This window comes from Cupressus sempervirens, chromosome 9, assembly GCF_028749045.1.
Source record: "Cupressus sempervirens isolate cs-2001-9-10 chromosome 9, ASM2874904v1, whole genome shotgun sequence".
Lineage (NCBI taxonomy): Eukaryota > Viridiplantae > Streptophyta > Pinopsida > Cupressales > Cupressaceae > Cupressus > Cupressus sempervirens.
Genome location: NC_143126.1, coordinates 611,671,631 through 611,697,642, shown reverse-complemented (window position 1 = coordinate 611,697,642; position 26,012 = coordinate 611,671,631). Strand labels below are relative to the sequence as shown.

Here is a 26,012-nt window from a genome sequence, read left to right as displayed (position 1 = left end):
AATTTCTCTTTCTTCTAGGGTAGGACAAGTGTCTAATTCTGATTGGCCACCATTTTGGTGCCTTCTCATTGGTTGCTACTTTTTCACTTTTTTCATTGGTCCATTGGCGAGGTGGCATCTTCTCATTGGCAGATGGGGTGGCAACCCTAATTAGGGTTTCTAGGATTCAATCAAGATCGTCGGTTTTGCCTCTTTATCTCTACCATCAATTGTACAATTTGGCCTCTATATAAGGCCATTTGCTCTCATTTGTAATAGTCGGAGAAAATTGTTGCAAAGATAATGCCAAAAAATTGCTTTTCTTTCTCATTGTTGTGACTTGCATGGTGATTAAGAGCTTTTGGTATTGTTGCATGGTTTCTACTTCCAATAGTTAGAACTAGATTTCATTTTGATGTTGTTAAAGTAAATTTCATTTCAAGTTGCTAAGTAAGAGTAAAATAGATGGATGGTTGCATGGTAGCATTAGTGGATGTTTGATAGGGATTAATAACTAGACCACTAGCATCTTAACGGCTTGTTGGGAAGCCTTGTGGGGTAAGCTAGTTCACTTTCCTTTGAATCATTGCATCTATGGAGGTGGAGCCGCCAATTAACTTTCATTAGATTTGATCCCCGTCCATTTGCTAATCTTCCATTCACAGGAGTAGGAGTAGAATAGCAAGTAGTTTAGGAGTTAGAATTTTGAAGAAGAGAGTTAGAAAGGCACAATTCATAAGACCATTCACCCTCCATCACCATCACCTTCTCCATCAGCATCATCTAGCATTCACACCGAATCACCATCACCATCATTCCACCAAAGTCCAAGTCATCCTCAAACAAACAGCATAAGGCCGCCTACGTGATTACCAGCAAATCACATCGATATACTGAGTTAGTATCCACAAGTGTAAGGAACATTGGAGTTATTCTCATGTCCCATGAGTATTAACTTTTCAAGAGAGGAATTGTGTGTTTGATACTCCGTATCAGATATTCAATTGCTAATATGTTATGTAGTGGTACAAAACTGACATCAACAAGTCCGTTTGTAAATTCCTCCTATGAGTGCAGGAATAATGTTATTCCCATCTTTTGTGATCTGTCGTTCATCTCTACTTGCCTTTCATTAACTCTTGCACCCTTGATTGAATTAGCTCCAGGGCCATGCACAAATGACATAATACATGACGATGATTTCCGTCTTAAACTTATCTCTCGTGAATCTCTGATTTAATGATAACACCATTGCCCGAATGTCTCCCTAGTACCCCATGATCTGGTTTCAAGTGGAAAAAAAATATCCTTACTGGAAAGGATGGTAGTGTTGTCATTTTATCAATTCCCTGAGATTAATTCTGACTAGTTCAGGTGCATTTAGCGGAAACATACACTGAAGAAAAACCCATCCTCCCATCTTTGCATATATCTAATCCTCCTAGAATGTTCTACCATTTCCTCCTAAACTTTGCTCTTCAGATCTACTTTCTAGCTTGTAATACTAATCTAAAGAAACTTGGCTCTGATACCATGTTAAAGGAGGAGGATCGCTGCAAATGTGTATGAAATGACACTTCAATATTGATAAATACTGAATATTTATTTGTAATTCTGAATCTGATAATTGTAGTCACCGAACTCCAAAGGGCAGAACATACATTGATTTTCAATGTCTTTCCTTGGGATCGAATCTGCATTATAAAGGATATGAATAGACATATCCATGAGCATACATGTCTCTACAAGGTGGTGACATGCCTGTTAATGGGTATGTCTGATGAAGAGGTGCCTGTTCATGCCCAAACTCTAATCAGGTTTCAACCCTTAACAACTACAAATGATTTCCTCAATAATAGTATTTTAGATATACATATATATTATATTATATCTCACATATTATATATATATATTCAATTAGAATTTATCCTACTGAAGCTACAAAATCATCGACCAATTTCATATTACAATTTTTTAATGAATACAGCAGTTTTACACAGATATCAGCAAGACTGCCCTTTTCATAACTCATTATAACATGCTAAATAAGCCTCTACAAATAAATTCAGAAGCTTATAGCATTACAGATAGTTTTGTATTAAAACTCATAATCTGTCACACAGTATTTAATTAAAACTTGCATTGAATAGGCTTACAACTCCTGTAAATGTCTCTGTCAGAATCTATTGGGCTTGGAGCTAACAGGAATGAATCAATCTGGCCATGATTTAACCTATAACTGTTAATGTTCTCAATCTTGGTAAGATATTTCATTCCCTTGCTCTCATGGCTCCTGCTGTTTTCCTCCAGTATTTAATCTAGTGACCACAAATGCTTTTCACTCTTCTGCACAGGAATTCCAAACCAGGTTTGAACAACCACCTTTAGATAGTTAGCCAACAAGGAGAATTTCTAGTTTGAATCCATAATCATTAGTGGCACAAAATCTACCAGGTCGGACATAATTACAAAATCATACAGAATGGTAAAATGTAGAATTGAATAATGATCAAGAGAATCTTACCCCATCTTATCTGAGAATTAGATCAAGGACCACTTCCTGAAGAGCTTTCAATTCCTTTCCTTTGACATTTTCATTTCTATTTCCTCCTCCAGTTTTTCAGTCTAGAGCTGAACAGGCTTCCTGAAAAAAGTTCAATGTCCTGATTTCACCACGTTTTCTCAGAAGATGACCGTAACATATACAACCTCAATAAATCTAGGAACTACAGAATAACAGACAACATCATTTCTAAAAGTTAGAAGTATGTCCTAGCCCTGCCACTCAGAAGAAACATTTTTTCATTACCTGATTCCGAATTACCAGTGCGAGTCTGCTTGCATTTGCTTTGATAATGTTCATGACTCTGCTTACAAGTTTCTTTCAATAATAAAATGAATAATCTCCAGAAGAACAATGTCCATTTCTGAAATAGTGAAAATTATTTGCATGTCATGGCAATTTCTCTTGCAACAATTATGGAGATAGAATTGGTTACACTACGGCACTCATCATATATTCTAAAGGTTCTTGAAAAATCTAATGGTTGTGCCAGGTGATGTATGTAACAACCCTAAAGCAATTGCAAACTTCTCCCTGTGGTGGTAGAGTAGTAATTCCTTATTTTTCTATTCTACGTCGTTAAATATAGGGGTTGTATCTGGAATGTACCTGCCGTCTTCATCTACCAAGACAATTTTTCCAGTCTGCACACCTCCCATGTTTGAAGGTGTCATGTCTCCCCTACACAGAAGGCATGCACTGATTTATGGACTTCAATCCAACTACATCCAGGCATCTTTTTTATTCCTTTTTCTTTCATCACATTCCGTACCTTTTCAAGCTCTTCCCACTTGCCCCCTTCTGCATAAGTGTTTGACAGAAGCACAAAAGGCGCGGGGTTTTGAGGATCCAACTTGAAAAGGTTTCTTGCCAAAAATTCTCCTACCCTTATATCCTTCTGAGACTTACAAGTGCCAAGCAAACACATCCACACAATTGCACTAGGTTTTATTGGCATTTTAAAGATAAAATTGAGGGCCTCCTCAATATAGCCAGCTCGACCAAGAAGATCAATCATACATACATAATGATCAATTGTAGGTGCTATGTAATAAGAATCCCTCATGAGATTAAAGTATTTACAGCCATCAATTACTAGACCTCCATGGCTGCAAGCAAATAAAACACAAACAAAGCTTATCTGGTTGGGATTGTTTCCAAACTGCTTCATTAGATCAAAAAGTTTCAGGACATCCTTGCTATAGCCATTCATTGCATATCCTGCAATCATTGCATTCCATGAGACCACATTTCGGTGAGGCATAGTCTCAAATAAATCATGTGCTTTCTCAATGCTTCCACATTTTGCATACATGTCTATCAGGGCAGTCACAACTATAACATCAGATAAAAATCCACTTTTAATTACATTTTGATGGATCTCCATACCCTGTTGCAAAGCTCCCATCCTGGCACATGCTGGGAGAATGCTAGTAAACGTCACTGAATTTGGTTTTACTCCCGCAGATTCCATTTGTTTGAAAATTTCCAAGGCTTTATCATAGAGCCCATTTTGTGCATATCCAGCGATGATTGCAGTCCATGAAATTACGTTTCGTTGAGACATTTTGTCAAACAACTGGCGTGCCTTCTCTATGCTTCCACATTTTCCATACATGCCTATCAGGGCAGTGACAACTACACTGTTTGATGAAAAAGTGGTTTCGATTAGCTTTTGATGGATGCCTTTACCACGTTCCAAAACTTCGTTTTGGGCACACAATGTTAGGATGCACGCAAACGTTACAGAGTTCGGTTCTGCATCTGACAATTGTATTTGTTCAAACAGCTCCAAGGCTTTGTCACCAAGACCATTTTGCGCATAGCCTGCAATCATCACATTCCATGCGGCCACATCTCGTTCTGACATTTTGTCAAATAACTCGTGCGTCCTCTGTATGCTTCCACATTTAGCATACATGTCCATTAGTGCAGTCACAACTACCCCATCTGACAATAGTCCACTCTCAATGATTTTTTGATGGATTTCTGCACCCTGTTCTAAAGATCCTGTTTTTGAACATGCTGGGAGGATGCTCGCAAAGGTTGCCGAATTTGGCTTTACACACGCATATTGCATTCGCTTGAAAATCTCCAAGGCTTTATTGACAAGGCCATTTTGTGAATAGCCTACAACTATGGCATTCCATGAAGCCACATCATGTTTATGCATTCTGTCAAATAATTTACTTGCTTTTTGTGTATTTCCACATTTTGCATACATGTCTATTAGAGCAGATACAACCACCTCACTTGCACACCCACTCTCTATAATTTTTTTATGGATTTCCATTCCCTTTTCCAGAGCTCTCATTTTGGCACAGGCGGGGACGATGCTAGCAAAGGTTGCTGAATTAGCCTTAACACCAACTGATTGCATTTCCATAAAATACTCCAAAGCCTTATTGGAAAACCCATTTTGTGCATATCCAGCAATGATTGCAGTCCACGAGATCACATTTCGTTGAGGCAATACTTCAAACAATTTTTGGGCTTTTTGTAAGCTTCCACATTTTGCATACATGTCTATTAGAGCCGTCAGAACTACAAAATCTCCACAAAGTCCATTTTCAATTAACCTTTGATGAATTTTCATTCCCTGTTCCAAAGCTCCCATTTTGGCACAACCTGGAAGGATGCTGGCAAAAGTCGCTGAGTTTGTTTTTAAATTTTCCAATTTCATTCGTTCAAGAATTTCCAAGGCTTTATCAAGATGTCCTTTTTGTGCATATCCTAAAATTATGGCATTGCAAGACGCCACATCTCTTTGAGGCATTCCGTCAAACAATGTACGTGCCTTCAATAAGCTTCCACACTTTGCGTACATGTCTAATAGGGCTGTCACAACTACAACGTCTGAAAGAAATCCACTTTCAATTATTTTTTGATGGATCTCCATACCCTGCTCCAAATCTCCCTTGTGAGCACACGCTGGGAGGATGCTGGCATAGGTTGCTGAGTTTCGGTTTACTCCTGACATTGACATTTGTTTGAAAACCTGCAGAGCTTCATCAAAAAACCCATTTTGAGTATATACAGCAACAATTTCAGTCCATGTTATCACATTTCGTTGAGGCATGTTTCCAAACACTTGATATGCTTTATGAATACTTCCACATTTGGTATGCATGTGTATCAGAGAATTCATCACAATGATGTCCGTCTGATATCCACATCTAACAACTTTTCCATGGATCTGCAAACCATGTTTTACAGATGCTACGTTGCCACAGATGAGGAGAACAGTGGAGAAGGTGAAGTGATCAGGTTGGACAGTTGTTCGTTGCATTTGGTGAAACAGTGCCAAAGCTTCCTGAGGAAAGCCATGCCTTCGGTAAGCTGAAATAACCACATTCCATGAGAAGACATCTGGCTGGGCCATCTGTTCGAAAACTCTAATACAATCCACCAAACTTCCGCATCTGTCATACATGTTGATAAGAGTGTTTTGTAGAAATGTTTTTGTGGCAAGCTTACTTTCTTCGTCATTGATGTGATAGAGGATTTGCTTTTCCTTTGAAAGGGTTCTCTTGTTTATGCAGGTCTGTAATAAACGGGGATGAACAGATAAGAGTGCAGCAAGCTTCTGTGTGGTAAATAGAATGTGCAGTGCTCTCGTCAAGCAACCGTGTTTACAGAGGACTCTCAGATTGTGATTGAAATGGGATGACATTATCACATCATCCCGCATTCAAACACCATCGTCTCTTCCGACTCTGAATTCCTTTTGTGTCCATGAATCTTGGGCTTAAGTCGAAAATGTCAATTTATCTCCTTCATCTCTAAGGAGATAAATAGAGAAACATAAAATTTCTTTGGGATACTTGAAAGGACAAGCTCATTTGCTTGATGTGATGGGAGGAATTGACTCCAGTAAATTAAAGATTAAGTGCACCCACGTGTTTTGTGAAGGATATTAAAAAGGGAATTAGAGTGCAAGTGAAAGAGTAGGAGGATATGAGATGTGAAAGAATTCAATAAGGGCCCGTTTGGTTGCTGGCATAGGAATTGAGAAATTAGAATTGAGAATGAGAATGAGAATGCAGATTGTGAATGGGAATTGAAAATTTGATTGGGACTATGTTACTTCCATGTTTGGTTGTACAAAGCTGAAAATCTAGAATATGCTAATCTAGCGTTAAGGGCACTGAGAGCTGCTTCATTTATCACCCACCTTGCTTCGTTTATCACTCATGTAACGCTTGATTTCTGCTTCATATAATACCAACACTTGTTCTACACACAGCTTCTCACTGTTTTTTGCATTGGCGATGGATCTGTACTGTTGAATTCAGCGAATAGCACTGCGGAAAAGAATGCAACTCCAAATCTAACGCTGAGGGGGGTCTCATTGATGATGCCAAGACTGCTGTAGAAAAGCAATGCCTAGGGGTTGTGTCCTGCACCGACATTATTGCCTTGATGGCCAGAGTTGCAGTATAGATCTCTATGAAAATGGTTGTGTGAAATCATCTTACCTTCAGATCTGAAACAAGCGGCGGCAAATGATTGCCATCCAGAGATTCTATTCTTAAGAACAAAAATGCATTGCTTGTGGGCATGTCAGATTTTATACCAGAAGACAAGTTGCCGTATGAATTGATGCTGTCAAGAGATCTCTGAAGAATTTGACGTGTTTCAAATCGATGTTGTCTTTCAGGGTCGTTGCCTTGAGTACCTCTGGATCGTCTGGTTCAATCTTCATTTGTTTGTCGAGCAATTGGAAGACGGAACAGATTTCAAGCAGTGCCAATATGATTTATTTCATAACCTGCTTAACCATGGATTCGAAAAGATTATACAATTTGGAGGAATGAGATTGGGAATAGGAATAGCTATTCCAATTACAGGTATTTTTGAGAATTGATAAATGCTCATTTTGGGGTCAAAATGGGAATACGTATTCCTATTCCCAATTTTGATTTGACGCCCCAAACAGAGAATACAAAATGAATTCTAATTTTCCATTCCTATTCATGTTGTATTCCAGCAACCAAACGGGCCCTAAATAAAAAGAAGTAGGAAGCTTCAATCAAATTAACTATTTAGCTTATATTAGGACTTAGGAAAAGTAAAATAAAATATATAATATTAAATAAATAATAGGATATTATTTAATTAATATAAATGATGGAAAATTATATGAAATAGAGGTAAGTTGGACCGAATGTGGTCAACTCTATGTCCTTATATTTTTCCATTCTTTGAGATGGTATTACAAAGTAGTGTCATTTCTAAGAAGAATGAAGTATAGAGCTTGAAAAAAAATGTTTGCCTTGATCTCGGTCATTCAAAATAGTGAATTAGAGGAAAGATGATGGAAGATGAAGATGAGTATGCCCCTTGAAGAGGACATGCATGCATGATGTATGGATGATTATGATGTAAATTTCTTATGGATGTAACCAAGGATGGTGTGGATAGACTAACAAGCCTACATAATGTAAGATGATACCAAATGACAATGATATGATATGATGGATAAGATACAAGATCAATATCCATAGAATAAGAAATGTTGATGAGACATCAAAAAAAGATAGAGAGATATAAGAAGCAAAATTTGGGATAGGAAGATAAGATGGACGAATAAGGAATGTGTAGGAGAAATGGATAGGGGAGGTTTGAATGTAGATATTTTGACTTCCATGTAGAAAGCACTTAGTTTTTAATATTAATTATAGAAAAAATCAATGCAAAAACTAACCATATAACTTTCTTGAGATTAGTGTATCAAAAAGATGCTTATAGCCTTTTTTTAGTGTACTAGTAAAATTTGATCCTAAATTACAATGTATTACACAATCAATAAATGCCTCATCAATAGTAAAGCAGAACTAAAACTATATAAAGAGCAACTAGATCATTCTACTCTACTCTCATTGTATTAGCCCCACTTCTAATACCCTAAACAATGTTGAAGAGGCCAAATAAATGAGAGGGGGTGAAGCAGTTATTCCAAAACACTTTTCAAAAACTTTATTGATCTAGTATATACATAAACCTTTCAAATAATTAAGATTGATAATGATGCAGAAGCATCCTGGGTTACCTTGTAATCCTGCACTTTCATTCATTCTGCTAGTTAGTGCAGAGTTCTTAGTTGTTGCTGAGTGATTCTTTTGGTTGCCGAGTGATCCTTTGATTGCCAAGTCCTCTGTGGTTGCCGAGTGTTGAAGGATGTCGAGTTCGTAGTTGATGCCGAGTGACTCTTTGGATGCCGAGCTCATGTGGATGCCGAGTGCTAGTTTTGAAAAGCTTTCATTTGTCGAGTTATCTATGCCTAGTTCCTATTGGGCCGACTTTGCTTGTATTTAATTTATGTTGAGAGCCGACTTGTGGCTTTTCTATGTTCTAGAATCTTCTATAAGCCGTTTTGGCAAGTATTTAAGGAGGTCTAGGAAATGAATTTTAGGAGGGGATAGAATTTCAGGGAAAAAGGATGAGAATACAGGTTATGAGTTTGGAAGTGCGAAATTGAAGTAGGTTCGTGAATTTGAATGTTGTATATTGTAATTGGTTGTAACCCAAAGGACCTTACAGTTGGGCATGTATGTTGATTATTTGATGAATATATAAACATCTTGTTCTCTCCCTCCTTGGTGTTGTTTTGGTTTCGTGTTTTTCGCTGTGTTAACTCTTGCAAGGTGGTTTGGATAGTTGGGTGCACCCTTGGCCCTAGTTGTCTTGTTTCTCCTTGCATCGGATAAAAACTTGAAAAAGAATGAACAATAAACACCATAATGATATATATATAACGTGGAAACCCAAAATGGAAAAATGTGGAAAAACAAATTCTCGTGAAAGTAAATAATGGTTCAAGTGATTTTTAAGGAAGGTTGATTGTTAAATTAATCATTATGAGTAGGATCATTTTTTGGGGGGATAACTATCCTAATATAAAATATTTATTATAAAATGATGTCTTACATAAAAAAATGAGACCTAGTGATACTTTATCTAAATATGCACAAAATGATTCTAGCTAATCCAAAAAAAACCAATGTCAACAACAAATTTAGTTATTGTCTTTTGTCATTATCTTCCAATCTTCTTCAACTCTATATGTAAGGCTTCTCTTTAATATCTTAGTAACCTCTTAGCATAAATTACTTCTTACACAATTTATCACCAAATATTCACTTATAGAATTATACTCACATCAAGCCACATTTACTTCACACTTTCATTCGCATTGATATAGAATGCTTTATCTATTTATATATAAATCTGATAATGTAGATGCATATGTTATCCTAGCCACAAAATATGTTAGATATAATTACAAAAGATATTGAAATATAGGCTTAAAAAGCTAGCACCAAAACTAAAATTAGGTCATATATATGAAGTCTTCATACCACATTACAACAAGACCTAGTGATAGGTCACACCTAGCACATATATGTTTCATAACACAGTTATCAAAATATAAGTAAATTCTAAAATCATTAGAATGCAACAACCAAGTCCATAACTTGATCTACAACAATTTCTAAACAAATTGATGGATAGAACTAGATATAATCAATCCAAAAATAGAATATAACTATTGTACCCAAAAATATTGAATCTACAACATGAAGATCCCAGTAGTAGGAATACCTAGAAGAACTCTATAACTCATGAAATAATCAACTTTATCCAAAACTTAATGGTTCTATGATAACTGAAATTTATATATGTACCAAAAAAATATGATTCAATGATAGGAAAAAGGACATACATCATCATAACCTAAAAATACATATAAATGAATTTGTTCTACATATAATAGAATCATAGATAACCAATGAAAAACCAACCGGTAAACCCATGAAACCAATATAAGGGTTTTGGCATCAATGACAACAATGCCAACATCTTCTCAATACTCTCAAAAATCCCTCTTTAGAATTTATGAGAAAACAAAAGCAAAAAGTGAAAAACTCAAAAAATATCAAAACACATAAACTGAAAAAAAAATCCCCTTGAGTTTTTTCTCTCCTCCATTTTGCCACATGGTGCAAGAGCACCAAGGTTAGGTCCAAGAAGCCAAATAAGGTTCTAAGATCCTATATGGGACATAGACCTAGTAGGTAGGAATAAGGATTCATGAGTGAGTCATGAGTTTGTGTGGGAAGCAAGTAATTCTTTAGGAAGTTGCATTTGTTGTCAATTAGGTGAAAAGTGCAAAAGTTGTTCTAGAGGGCCAAATAAGCAAGTTAGATTAGGTAGAAATAGGGATGGTCAAAATATGGCCTAGATTTCTTCCATGCATATTTTTGAGTCAGATGGTATGGTTTTACTACGTCAAAATTGGTAAAATGCAAAAATTGTCAATTTTGCAAAAATTGCATATTGACAATGTTGCAAAAAGTGCAACTTTTCTTGCAAAATTGCAAGATTGGTTAAAATGGTTATTGGGAAGTTACCAATGCTTTGGGTTGGTTGATTTAGGTGGGGAATAGGTATATGAAGCCCTCTGAAGTATTTTGTATGGTTCATAAGTTTGGCATTGTATGACATCCAGTAGCACACCAGCACATGCATAATAGTTGGAAATTGAACTTAGAGTTTTTGATTGTTGTGTGATTGGAGTACAAAATTTTGGTTGCTAGATAGTTTCTATTGTTTTTTTTCTAAGCTTTTGGTTTTGGTATGAGTTTCATTCAATCCATCTTGTGTGAGCGATTAATGTTTTTGTAATTAGGATGCTTGTTGGCTTCTCTTGGGCAGTCTAAACAAAAAGATGTCTACCAACATTCCCTATGGTTGAAAGCTCATGAAACCCTGAGGAATTCTAGTAGACATCTTCTAGGATATGTGGAAGGAAGCATGGGATCATAACTGAAGGGCCAAGCCATTTCCTTGGAATCCCTAGGTGAAACCAGAGGGCGTTCGGCTAGAAATTGAGTCAAGGAGTAAGTGAATCTTGCAAGTGCAGTATTGTTTGAGATGAATGTGTATTAGTGACTAGTAAGACATCGAGTGGAGCCACTGCATGTGGAAGGGAAAGTCACCAAGTCCCTTAGGAAGGTAGCAAGAGTGATATGTTTGTTGATTGGTCTAGAAGGTCATTAAACCCTAGTAAACCCTTAAAAATAGAGTTAGGGAATCCAAAAGGAGTTGGGAGTTTGAGACCTTAGGAATCTCAAAGGTCTTGGAAAAGGGTACCAAGAACTGAAGTTCTTTGGGAAAATTCTTAAATAAATTTTTGCACAAAATCCATTTCAGTTAGTTTGGAAGGCTAATTAAGTGCTAATAGTCCTAATAGGAGATTGTGAAGAATTCTAAGAGATCATATTGAAACCTAGTGAATGAAGTGTGGAAAATGGATGGAAAGGAATTCAAAACACCCTAGGGAAAGCCTCCATCCCTTACAAGAACATATTAACTAGTTAGGAGGCCAAAATGAAGTGCTAAGTTCATGAGCAAGCCTTGAAAGATAGGTTAGAATATGGGAAAAGTTGTTCCTAGTGAAGCAGGGATACCTTGTGTAGTAAGGGATATCTAGAAGGGTTTATCCATCAACTACATTACCCTATCCTAGTCCTATCAAATTGGTATCAAAGAAAATTTGATTTTGGGAATAGCAATGCATGTTTGACAGTGAGGGAGAAACCTCCATAGGATCCAACATGATGACAAATGCGGAGTTGGCTAAGAAGGTTCAAGAATAGGATGAGGAGAATGTAGAGTTGAAGGCTAAGATAATAGCCTTGGAGATAACTCTTGAGAGAGTATCTCTCAAGATAGAAACAATAACCAATAAGGTCAATCAATAGGAGGAACATAGTAGGCAGAAGCAGTAGGTGTCTGATGAAGAGGAGGCACCCACACCTGATCCTGAGATAGTAGAGGAACCTTTCCTTAGGGCTATCAAAGCCTTGAATCATAAGGCATTAGGAGTACTACTTTTTTGTGGAAAGTTGGATACTGACCATGTCTTGGAATGGTTGGAAGGTATGGAAAACTACTTTGAAATGAGAATGGCATAGAAGCACAAAAGATGAAAGTAGCAAAAGCAAGGATGAGAGGAGCAACTCTCACATGGTGGAAGTTTATTCAAGATGAAAGGGAGAAAGAGGGTAAAAATCCCTATGCCAATTGGAAGAGTATGGTCAGAAAAATACAACAAACCTACCTTCCAGAAGACTTTGAAGTGTAAATGCATACTAAGAGACAAAACCTCAAGAAAAGAGAGAATGATGTAGCAAGTTATATTGAAGAATTCCACAAGTTATGCCTTAGATCCAAGGTGCAAGAAGCTGAAAGCATCAAGTTAGTAAGGTATGTCAATGGCCTAAGGTGGAATATTCAAGAGGAGATTCAGTTATGGACTCCTAATATAGTACAAAAGCGTTATGTGTTGACATTATGGTCAAGCTTGTTTATTAGTGACTCGCACTTAGTCAAATGGTTAACTGCTACCGAGCTTATCTTGAAGTTTACAGTGTTAATTGAGTTCTATAGTTGCTACTGAGTTTTAGAATCAATATTCAGTTCACACTAAGCAGTATCTACTGAGTTGATAAGTAACAGTGCAAACTGAGCTTCTTAGTATTAACCAAGTTGCGCAATGTCAATCGTGGTCTCCAATGTCTATTGAGTTTTTAGTATTAGTGATGTGAATCTAGTGTTGACCGAGCCAGGAAGTGTCAACCAAGTGATTCGATTTATACTAAGCTCATAGTGTTATTGTTGACCAAACCATGCAATGTCAACCAAGTAATTTAGTTTATTCACCAAGTCACTAGTGCTGACCAAGTTCAAACTACTTGGAAGTGATTAGTATGAATCGAGCTTCTATGTCTACTGAAAGCATGATGATGCCAAGTATTAACAATGGTTGCCAAGTATCAAAACCTCACCAAGTTTGTCTTTAGAACCTGAGTGTCAATAGTTGAACTGACTTTGTGTATTTTGGTGAAATTTGTATTGTAGTTGACTTTGATGAATTGTAGTTTGGATGGATATATAATTAATGTATTGTATCACATCCAAAAATAAGAATGTGAATAAAAGCAATCATATGAGCAGAAGTGTGAATTAAGAAGGCTACAAGTAGTATAAGGAGCAACAAATATTTATCTATCATAGTAAGGTGATTGTTACACTTCAAAGGAATCTCAACCAACAAATCAGAGATCAATCACTGGTTCATCCTAACAGGTGTATCAGTTAAATTCTTTCACAAGGTAGACTTAACAGTCTTTTACAAATCTCTTTATCAAGTGCATACTTCATTGTATGTTTTGTAAATCCTTTAACAAGGTGGACCTAGCAATCCTCATTGCTCCTAACAGGGTAGGTCATCAGAAGTGATCAATTGTAAGCCTTAATTGGCCAACTTTATATTGTAGTACTAAAGCTTGTGTGTATCATCCCCACCTTAGTTTTACTTTCCATTTGGAAGGTTCCTAGGTCACCATATCTTGTGTCAAACTATTATGAATGTTTTAATACTTTAAGTCTTTCATGCATACAATCAGATTATAATATAAATGAAGGATTGTTTGGTGTAATAAGATTAAGTTTTATTGGTTCCTGATTCACCCCTCCCCTCTCAATAACCTAGCCTATCCTATATTTCCAACATTATCAACTAGCACTTAAGGTTGAAGAAAAATTAAAGAAGCAAGACTTTAGTAGTAGAAATAGAGGTAAAGGCAGGGAACAAATTAGACAAAGGGGGAACTTTGGTGGTGGTAGAGTCCAAGCAACTAGATCCCAAGGGGATGGTAAGGCAAGTGAAGCTAGTGGTTCAAGCAGCCCAAGGGGATGATTCAATCAAAGAAGCATAGACAATAGTAGTTTTAGGGGTATAAGTAACAGTCAAGGCAAGGGACTTTCATATTTTGCCACCATGAAATGTTACAACTGCAATGAACTTGGAGATCCCTCTTATAGGTGTCCAGAGAAGACTTCCTCGTCAGGGGAAAGGCAGGGAACAAAGTAGACAAAGGGGGAACTTTGGTGGTGGCAGAGTCCAAGCAACCAAACCCCAAGGGGATAGTAAGGCAAGTGAAGCTAGTGGTTCGAGCAGCCCAAGGGGAGGATTCAATCAAAGAAGCAGAGGAAATAATAGTTTTAGGGGTAGAAGTAACAGTCAAGGCAAGGGACCTTCATATTTTTCCACCATGAAATGTTACAACTGCAATGAACTTGGAGATCCCTCTTATAGGTGTCTAGAGAAGACTTCTTCATCAAGGGAAAGGAAGGTGGCCTATGCACAAGAAGATGTTGGTGGTAACAAGGCAACATATCTCCCATCGGATTTAGAAGAAGGAGAAAATATGATGTTTAGGAGGAAACTTATTAGAGAGCCCATGAAGGAGGAGCCAAGTCAAAGAAGAGCCCTATTTAGGGTTAAATGCAAGCTACAAAACAAGGTATGTAAGGTTATCAATGACTCTAGTTCTACTGATAATATAGTGTCGTAAGAGGTAATATATAAGTTGAAACTTAAGAAGCTACCTCATAACAATCCTTATAGGGTCACATGGCTCAATAAGGGTTAACATGTAGAGGTGAAAGAACAAGCATGGGTAGACTTTAATATTGGAAGATATAAGGACAAAATGCTTTGTGATATATTGCCCATAGATGCATGCCATCTCCTTTTAGGGAGGTCATTGCAATATGACAGAGATGCACAATATGATGGTAGGAAGAATATCTACAAGTTCTAGAAAGGGGAAGAATCTTACACAATTCAATCCTTGTTGGAAGGGGAGAGCAACCCAAAGTTGGAACTTAATGGACTCGTGGTAGGTGAGAAGGAGTTCCTTAACACTATGAGAGAAGGGGAAGGCACAAGGTATGGTATCATTGTCAAGCCCCAAAATGCAAAGAGCACAATCAGATCACAATTACCTAGGGAAGTGTAGGAACTATTGAATTAGTTTGAGGATATTATAGGTAGTGGAGAACACACATTACCACCAAGAGAGCTATCATCCATTAGAATGCAATCAAAAAATGGGAAAATAGAGGAAAAACAAAAAAATTAGTAGGATACTCTTGAGAAAATCTTTGGCTAGACCACATACCATCCAACCGAATCAACTTTTAGGGTTGTTTATAAATGTGGTCAGTGATTGCCATCATCAAGCATTTATTTTTGTTCAAAAATGACATTATGCACTAGTGTATGAGTAACCAGGGTGACATCATATAAAATGCACAAGATTTATACCAAAAAAACATTACAATTAATTCAACATCTCACAAATTTTTAGTAACACTAGTGGACATGATGATAGGTAACCACAAGAAAAAGCTATGCCATAAAATAACATGAGACCATAAGGATTTATATAGCAACAAAGTGAGAAACATAAAAAAGGCATAAGGGAAAGAAAAAGATTATTGCCCTAATGTTTTCATTCACAACACACCATGACATAAATGACCATGATGACCATAAGGAGGTAAAAATAGGAAGCCCAAGATGAAGACAAGAAAATGTTCAAAAATTAAATAAATAAATAACAAGCATTAAAAGTAGATTTTCATAGGGATGAAGATGGATGGTGTTGATATGGTATGATATGTGGAAGGATATTGTACCATCTTAAATAGGAATTACCCCAATTTAATAAAAGTTTATCACTATTTAATGTGAGATCATCATTCTCCTTCTCTCTTTCATCTCTTCTTCCCTTTTATGTCCTTCCCCTAGGTGAAATTGGGGTAAAACCTAATAGTTCCTCTTTAAAGATCCTATTTTCATGGTGTTAAGCTTAAGGTGGGATCTATTTATCTAGGTCCTTCATTTTCATGCATCTATCCACTTGGAATCTGCTCCTCACACCAAAATGGGATTTCCTCAGAATTTGGACTTGATTTCAGGATTTGACATGTTTTGGAGCCCAAGACAGCCTTGGGGGTTTGTACACCTAATCATCTGGGGAAAAAATCTCCCCTGTTTTGGCTCCCCTCTTTGGGTCTCGTGTTCTAGGATGTTTTGGTGTTAATGTCTACGTGTTGGAATTCTTTAGAATAACTGGGAGGGGGGTGTGGGGGAATCAGTTATCCAAGGTCTAGATGTACAAATAAAACTTTTCATAGCTTAGTGAACCCATATCCATAAAACCTTATTATGCATGCATCCATTATATCATACAATGATTAAACTTTGTAGGTTACTGTCCTAGGTCAAAACAACTTTGCAGAAATGTAAACATGAAACATAACATATTCAACGACACATTTGACACAAGGATTTTATGTGGAAACCCAATTTGGGGAAAACCACCAGTAACATGCTACTAATGTTCGCTCTTCTGAAGTGATGCCTTGTGAAAGATCAATCCTATTAAAGGTTATAATGCACATTGTTAAATGTGACCTGGTTAGAGGATTTCAATCACTCTATTAGGAGTGAGCCTTGTTAGAGGACTTTAGATCATTCACTTGGAATGTCACCGGTTAAAGGATTCACAAATGACTGTTAGGTCAACCTTAATCCAATGGATTTATGTTAGACTGATCCAATAATTAGAAAGTAATAGTAAGGCTTGATCTGATAACAAATTACAACTCACTAGTAGATTACAAATCTTTGTTTCAGTTCTCCATTCTGCTTGGCTTTCACACACTTCAACTTTGATAGCTTGTTCACCCTTCAAGCATTCATACTCTTAAGCCTTCTTGCTTTGCTTGCCAATATTAGTCTCTTTTGTTTGGCCATTAAATGAAGCAATACCCTAGACTCCTTGTCTTCCTTAGGTTCTCGCACATGACAACCTTTGCTTCTAACTAGCTCTCTCTATAAATAGAAATTTAAGATCTTTTGTCGTTCAACCACAATCATCTATTTTAGGGTTAGGTAGGATTAGGTAGGATACAATGAATCTACCCACTTTTCCATTTGGCTCCTCTAGAAACTTCTTCAATCTTCCTTGAATTCGCCTCAAAATGGTTTACCTTGAATTTTGTGCCACTAGTTCATCATAGTTATCTTCCACACGCTTCACATAATTCAAGAAAACAAAATAGTCAGCTTAGATTCGTCAAATCTATGATTTAACATGAATACTGGCACTTAGCATCAATATGTTGTCACTCGACTTCCATACTGTTCTTCCACTAGTTAACTCAGCAAACACTAAAGTTTATTGGTGCTCGACATCAACTAAACTTTACTCGGCTTACACTAAGTTCACTCATACACTAAATCTTCACTTTGCTTGGCTCCAAATGATTTTCTACTCGGCTTGCACTAACTTTGCTTAACATCTATTATGCACTCGGTCAAGCTTGACAAACTCAATTCTTCTTACTTGTTCTTCTAGACTTGATCAGTGTATCCAATCTTTGCAACCTTAACTAGATAAACAATACACTGCATCATCATTGTCTTAACTAATCTTTGTACTCATTTTTCATATCATAACTCAACCTTTCCTTTAGGTGCTCTTGTTATCATATTTGATCAAAACCTCTTCATCAATCAAACAAATGATAGTACTCACATCAACTAAGAAGTTGTCTTACCAAAAAGAAGCAGGTTTGACATCAACGACAAAACAATGATTGAAACACATGCTCATACTTGTATCATTTTTTTTCTCAACACTAGGGTGATTAGCCTGCATTAGTTAGTTAATTTCGAGCTCTATATAAACCCTTTCATTTGTTCCATTTTTCATAACATAACATACATAAGCACTCAAGCACCCTAGCATTCAAGCCTTCAAGCCTTCAAGCATCCATTGAAGCATTCTATTGGAGATCAAGGATTCAAATGTTCAAGCAATTGAAAGAGTTTGTCTTCAAGATCTTTTTCAATCCATTCAAGAGCCTTTTTTACATCTTCTACATCCATTCATCTTCATCTACTTTATCCAAATCTATTGGTGAAGTCAAGCACATTCCATTTGATTCAAGAGATCTTACTTTGTAAGGTGAATTTGTACATTTATTTTACATCCATGTTATTTAAATTGAAGGTTAATTCCCAAATTAGGGTTTGATTGAGACAAAACCCCCATCAATAACAAAAACTCATTTTTATTGCAGGTTTTGGATATTGGATCAACAAACAGGTTGCAGATCGGAGTACCCTTTTTGGTCTTTTTCAAAATTGTGAAGTTAGAATCAACATCAAACATCATCAATCAGGGGTGAACTTCACCCCTGACAGATCATTGAAAGATTTATGGGTTTCATTGGTTGCCTAGTTTTAGGCTTAGATCCAAAGATTTCCCCTCAATTTGATCAATACAACCAACATAAATCAAACTTCAAAGGTGTGTTTCTTTACCTTCTTTGTCCTTTCAATATATCTAGTTAGATATATTTTCCTACACAAACACACAGAGGGAACACTTAAGGAATCAAATATCTTTTCCCTTATTCTTCCCAGATCTAGTTTGCATAAGTGCTCTATGTTCATTTGGTTAGCACTAATCTTTCTAGACCTAGTTCTCTATAATTAGGAGTAGACGAATTCTTTTCCTTACCTTATCTCCTTCTATATGCATATGTATGCATAGGTTATCTGATGAGCTTAAGGTCTTATCCTTGATTCACATTTCCTCTCCTATAGATACATCCTATGAAGATTGATGATGAATGCTAAACTAAAGCTCTTACAACAATTGTCAAATGAGACACCTAAAACTCAAAGGAAAATGTTAGAAGACCATTACAATACCATCTGGATAGAAGCACAATCTTGATGACACAAAGCACATTGACACCAATGAATCTAGAAATGTAGAAATGAATCTAGGTGGAGAAACAATTGGAACTATGTACAAGGCTCAATTTACAATATGTGCAAGGGCTTGGGATGATGATCAAATGATGGTGTGTGGGGTCTTGTTGATGTGGGGACACTATATCCAAAAATAACACAAGGATTAGGATGGATACATTGCAATGGTGATGATTGGATTTTGATCAAGTTTGGAAACAAGACCAATGATGTGATTGGGTTAGCTGATTTACATTCAATGTTAGAGTGCAAGAAGTGTTGGAAATATAAGAAGAGTAACTGAGAGGGGAGGGGTGAACCAGTTACCACTAAAACAATTCCAAAATCCCTTAGGTGTCAAAAAAAACTTATTAACTCAAATCCTTGCACAACACGGTTAGCATTAGATATTCAATGTAACTCGGTTAACAAAGCAATCTTGAGATATTAATCTATACTAACCTTTAGTAACTTAGTTGCTAAAAGATAAAGTAGTAAATAAATAACATGAACACATGAGACACCAAGATTTAATGTGGAAACCCAATTTGGGAAAACCACCAATGCAACTAGTTACAACTTTTCATTGTTCCGAAGTGAGTCATGTTAGGAGCCAACCCTATTAAAGGTTACAAAACACACTATTAAGTGTGACCCTGTTAAAGGATTTGAATCACCCTATTAGAGTGACCTGGTTAGAGGTCTTAAGACACTTCAATCTAGAAATGCTACCTTGTTAAAGGATTTACAAAATGACTATCAAGTCAACTCTATTAAGAGATTTCTTTACTACTACAATTATTAGAAAGTAACAATGATTGACCTGATTAATGAAGCAACTCATTTGTAGATTCAGATCGCTGTTCGGGTTTATCCTCTATATCCTCCTTGATCAAAATATTCTTTGTAGCTCTTTGGATGTTCTGCTCTTAAGTAGACATCCTTCTTTATTCACATCTTATCTTCTTCCACAACTTCCATATCTCAATCCACAACTTGACCTTTCATACATATGAAACCCAATGTCAAGTCAGCTTGAATACCTTTACAAATAAGCAATTAACATCCACTAAGTTGACTTACATAAAAAAAATAATAAACAACACTTTTTTTTGTAGGTCGGCTAAGACTGAAACTGGGTCACTCGGTTAGCATTAAGTTCCTTGTTAACCAACCTGACTCGTTTAACACTTGAATCCTTCAATGACCAACCTAGCTCAGTTTGCACTTGATCACTAAACTTGGCTTCTTCTGAACTTTTGCTTGATACTAAAGTCTATAGAGCTCGGTTACTATCGGTAGTGATCGGTTAGAATGTAACATTTTTGTAACATTAATGACAATATACAATTGAATAATTGTTTTCAACAAGAAGAATATGGATTGATGGAATAAATGACATTGGATTAGATGGAGGTGGTCTATAGCTAAATACCAATGACAAGAGACTAATGAGGTGATGAAATAATATAGTAAAAGAGATTGAAAAGCGGAGGAGAGGATAATTGACGCACTGCAAGGTAAGAGAATCCCCAAAGGAGATGTCCAAACCCCCAGCAAATAACCACACAGCGGAAACACAACAAGAAGTAACAACAATGCAAGATCTGATACCAAATCACAACTCTTTATTCATTAAATAACTGATCATATATAATATGCCTGGTTCTAAGGCCTTCCGAGTTAGGGTCAAATACAAATAGCAATTACAATACTAGTTCTGCAAGATCCTGCAAGATCTAGTTACCACATGCCAATTCCAGCTAATCCAGATCCACAACTAGATAAGAACACCAAGAAGAATTCACACTTGTACCCTTAGGTCCACCAAACAATCTCTGGTTCCTAAGCTGCAACCCTAGCTCTTCAAAATTCGCATCTACACTTCATCCCCTTCTCAAGATGGATGAATCATAATACCCAAAGACTCTACAAGACCCCTTACTTATATACCCAACTAAGCCACAAGTAGGCCCAACTCATTACAAACTAAATTAAATCCCTTACATTAAATATAGGTCGAGCCACAAGTTGGCTACAACACTAAATTAAATACCCATATATAAATTAAATGTCAAAAGTCAGTTCACAGACAACTCGGCACCAACAGAACCAAGACCAAACCGAGTGTCAGCAAAACCAAGCCGAACACTAGTAAATTCCAAAGCATTATTGAGCTCCAGAGACCATGCCGAGTTCCACAGACCATGCCAAGTTCCAGACCATGCCGAGCACCAGTATCTGCCAAGCTCCACAACCTTAAGCCAAAATCCCTCTAGACATGCAGGATTGCAAGCAAGCCCATGATGCTCCTGCATAAAGAATAACGCTTTCGAGATGAAAAAAAATGAGAAAAACTATCAAAAGATGAAAGTAGTATGGATGAAGGTATAGTCATAGATAAGGAGTGGAAGATGAAAGGATTATGGATGAAGAGGTGAAGGTAAGAATGGTAATTAATAATTAAGAATCCATAAGCTAAAACCACTTAAAATGTAGTACCCCAATTTCTAATTGATAAACTAACACCCAAATCTTCACAAGTCCACATGCTAAACATAACATTTAATATCTAACTAGCATATGTTCTTCATAATCTGCTCATCAAACTTAAATGTTCTATTTTATTCTCTCCATTCAAAAAAAATTATAAGATATTATAATATGTATTACAATAAATTATACAACAAATGCAACTCCCTACAACTCCTTTATATATCGTATGTATTTTAACATTTGTAACTTGAAGAGCCAAACTTTTCGAAATCTTAACTATGAAATTTGTAATGTACACTGCTACCTTCATTTTCTAAGACAGCTTTTCTAATTTTTCATTTATCTCCTGCGTTTGTGGTTTAGATATATCTCGTACACAAAAAATATGAACCATTTTGTGGATTTCAATCCAACTACATCCAGCTATCTTTTTAATCCCTCCATCTTCCATTGTTTTCCTTATCTTCTGACGGTCTCCCCACCTACCCACTTCTGCATACATGTTTGACAGAAGAACATATGGTGCAGCATTTTTTGGGTTCAACTCAAAAAGAATTACCGCCACAAATTCTCCTAGCATTATATTCTTATGTGACCGACAAGTGTCAAGCAAACACATCCACACAACCTCATCGGGTTTTATTGGCATTTTGATGATGAAGTTAAAAGTTTCCTCAAGATGACCAGCACGGCCAAGAAGATCAACCATGCATACATAATGATCTATTGTAGGCACGACACAATAAGAGTTACTCATGGCATTAAAATATTTACAGCCTTCATCCACTAAACCTGCATGACTGCATGCGAATAAAACACAAACAAGGCTTACACGATCAGGATCAGTTCTAGAGGTTTTCATAGACTCAAAGAGTTCAATGGCATTCTTGCTATATCCATGCATTGCATATCCTGCAATCATTGCATTCCATGAAACGCCATTTCGTTGGGGTATTTTGTTAAACAGTTCGCGTGCCTTATTTATGCTTCCACATTTTGCATACATGTCTATAAGGGCATTTGCAACTGTATCGGCTAATAATCCACTCTCAGTAACTTTTTGATGGATCTCCATACCCTGTTCTAAAGCTCCAATTTTGGCACATGCTGGTAGGATGCTGGCAAAAGATGCTGCATGTGGCTTGACACCTGCCAATTGCATTTCCTTAAAATTCTCTAGTGCTTTTTCAGCAAACCCATGTTGTGTGTATCCAGAAAGGATTGCTGTCCATGATACCATATTTCTGTGAGGCATTTCTTTGAAAACCTTCAAGGCTTCATCTAGAACACCATTTTGAATATATCCTGTTATCATTACATTCCATGAGACAACGTCTGGATTGTCCAGTTTGTCAAATAAATCACATGCCTTCTGCATCGCTTCACATTTTGCATACATGCCCATTAGGGTATTCACAACCACAACGTCAGAAAAAAACCCATTTTTTATTATTTTTTGATGGATTTCCATACCCTGTTCCAAAGCTCCAAGTTTGGCACAGGCTGGGAGGATGCTGGCAAATGTTGTTGAGTTTGGCAAGTGTACCAATTGCATGTGCTTAAAAACTTCTAAGGCTTTGTCAACGTAACCATTTTGTGCATATCCTCCGATCATTGTATTCCATGAAACCACATCATGTTGAGGCATTTTGTATAACAATTTCTGTGCCATATGCACTAGTCCACATTTTCCATACATGTCTATCAACACATTCACAATTACGATACTTGAGGAGAATCCGCTTTCGATTATTTCTTGATGGATTTCCATGCCCAGATCCAAAGCTCCTATTTTGGCACATGCTGGGATTATGGTAGCGAAGGTTGCAGAGTTTGGCTTTATACCTATCAATCGCATCTGTTTAAAAAGCTCCGAGGCAATTTCAACAAGCCCATTTTGCACATATCCAACAATAATGGCAGTCCACGACACCACATTTCGTTGAGGCATTTTGTCAAACAATTCTCGTGCCTTATCTATGTTTCCACACTTTGCATACAAGTCGATCACGGCAGTCATAACAACAACGTTTGATCCAAGTCCGCTCTCCACTATTTTCTGATGGATCTCCATACCCTGTTCCAAAGCACCCATTTTAGTAAACGCTGGAAGCACGCTGGCAAACGTCACTGAGTTTGGATTCACGCCTTCCAATTGCATTTGTCTGAATATTTCGACAGCTTCTTGAACAAGCCCATTTTGTGCATATCCAGCCACAATTGCAGACCAGGAAACCACATCTCGTTGGGCCATTTCATCAAACAGTTTTCGTGCTTCAGCTAAGCATCCGCATTTGGCATACATGGCTATCAGAGCATTCATCACAATAATGTTAGATTGGAATCCACATACAGTGGCTTTCCCATGGATTTGTATGCAATCTTTCAAAGATGCCGTGTTGGCACAGACAGGAAGAATGGTGGACAAGGTGAAGTGATCAGGTTGGATATCTGTTCGTTGCATTTGGTGAAACAGAGTGAATGCCTCTCGAAAAAGCCCATGGCTTTTGTAAGCTGCAATTGTCACATTCCATGAGAAGACGTCTGGCTCAAGCATTCTGTCAAATACTTTGCGAACATCCAGCAAAGTTCCGCACTTGTCATACATGTTGATAAGCGTGTTTTGTAGAAATGTGTATGAAGGCAAATGGTTGTCTCCTGTCATTGATGTGAAAGTGTATTTGCTGACCCTCTGCAAGGGTTTTCTTGTAAATGCAAGCATCTATTACCCGCGCATATGTACAGAGTAGAGTAGGATTCCTTTAGTAAGGATAATATGTAGCGCGTCTTCCAAACGACTCTGCGACAGATCGCCCTCAGATTTTATTAAGATGGGTGATTGATGTTTTGCATTATTGACGCCTGCGGAAAGTGAGTAGCAGAGTAAAACACCATTGTTGTCTGATTTGGATTTTACTCTCCTTTTCGGGAATGGGGGAGGGAGTGGAGGTTTGTGTAACATACTATTTTATGAAAAAACACTGTTTATTTTCACATATATTCAAAAATTGGGAGATGTATGTTTGGTCTGTGATTTTTTCTAATGAAAGTAAACTTTTTATAGATATTTAATTGAAATAAAGTAAAATAATAGAAATAGAGAGGTAATCTTAGGTTGTCAAAAGGGTTAAAAAAAATTAGTTGATGAATAATATCTTCAAATTGTTTGTAGGTTAGATTGTGTAAGTGTTTTCAGGTTACAAACAATATGGATCAAAACAACTCACACAATTGTGGATTACAAGATTTTACAATTATAAAACAATTGCAATGCTTTACATGACAAAACACTAGTTTCCAAGTTACAACTTAAAATAACTCAAAGCTAAGCTAACTTTTGTGTCTTGCTCCTAATCTAACTAGGTGTAACTAGTATTCGATGTCCATAAACTCATTAATATTGAAAGTAAGACTTTAGACATGTGCCATGACCACTTTCCTTTTGTCGAGCAAGAGTTTGACCTGTAACAAGAGGTTGGACAATAGAAAAATCTCTTAATACAACGAAGAGTTGCAACTTATTGTTGAGCATCAATGAGATCATTATAAATAGTTCTACACTTGTATCTCCATATGAAAAAAATGACACGCTTGGTTCCATCAACAATAATATTAGCATGTAACCCCACACCAACAAGTGTTTTTTTCCAATTTAATTTATGTTCAAAGATAATTGGCAAGTCATTAAAAACTAAATTCCCATGTTTTTTTAACAAACATACATATCTTATATTTTCTCGTTTTTATATTAGAATGCACAATTAAGTGGTTGGACAATCATACATTTTGGCATGTCTGCAATGGGTAGTTTGCGATGTAGAGTCTTTGCATCAATTAATTGTGCATCTAAATTGGTTTCCAATTTCAATATTTGAGGAGATAATTTTGACCACAACTTTTCAGTGAACCTGCAATTCCACTTGGAATTCCATTGAGACCTCAAAGAAATAGTAAGTCACTATAGGTAGACTTTTTAATGGAAAAGTAGAAAATGACATGATGCCAGCCATAACTAGTCTTTGTAGAAGTTGCAATTAATAGAAGTACATAATTTCATGGCCAATTTATGTAGCACTAGTGATTGAGCAAAAAGTTAGAAAGACCTTATTTATATGTTTCTTTCATCAAATCTAGGATGTAGAGAAATTGGACCCATGCTGAAATGAGTTTTCTCTCCATTTCAAATGATAACAATTATGTTGCAAAGCCTTCCATATAGACTAGAGAGAAGAAGATGGTTTGATTGAGAAAAAAGAAGCACAGTTTTATTTTTCCACCCATCCTACA

At 36.7% G+C, this 26,012-nt stretch overlaps 1 pseudogene across 1 annotated transcript; it reads right to left on the bottom strand.

Annotated features, from left to right (window-relative positions):
* Positions 1-1,915: 1,915 nt before the first annotated feature.
* LOC149540171 (pentatricopeptide repeat-containing protein At3g02330, mitochondrial-like) lies at positions 1,916-24,620 on the bottom strand (annotated as a pseudogene). Its single transcript, XR_016356529.1, has 6 exons — positions 24,586-24,620; positions 22,681-24,485; positions 3,152-5,621; positions 2,789-2,906; positions 2,504-2,623; positions 1,916-2,325 (listed from the first exon to the last, which is right to left on the bottom strand). The product of XR_016356529.1 is annotated as a pentatricopeptide repeat-containing protein At3g02330, mitochondrial-like (transcript).
* Between the last annotated feature and the right edge of the window lie 1,392 nt (positions 24,621-26,012).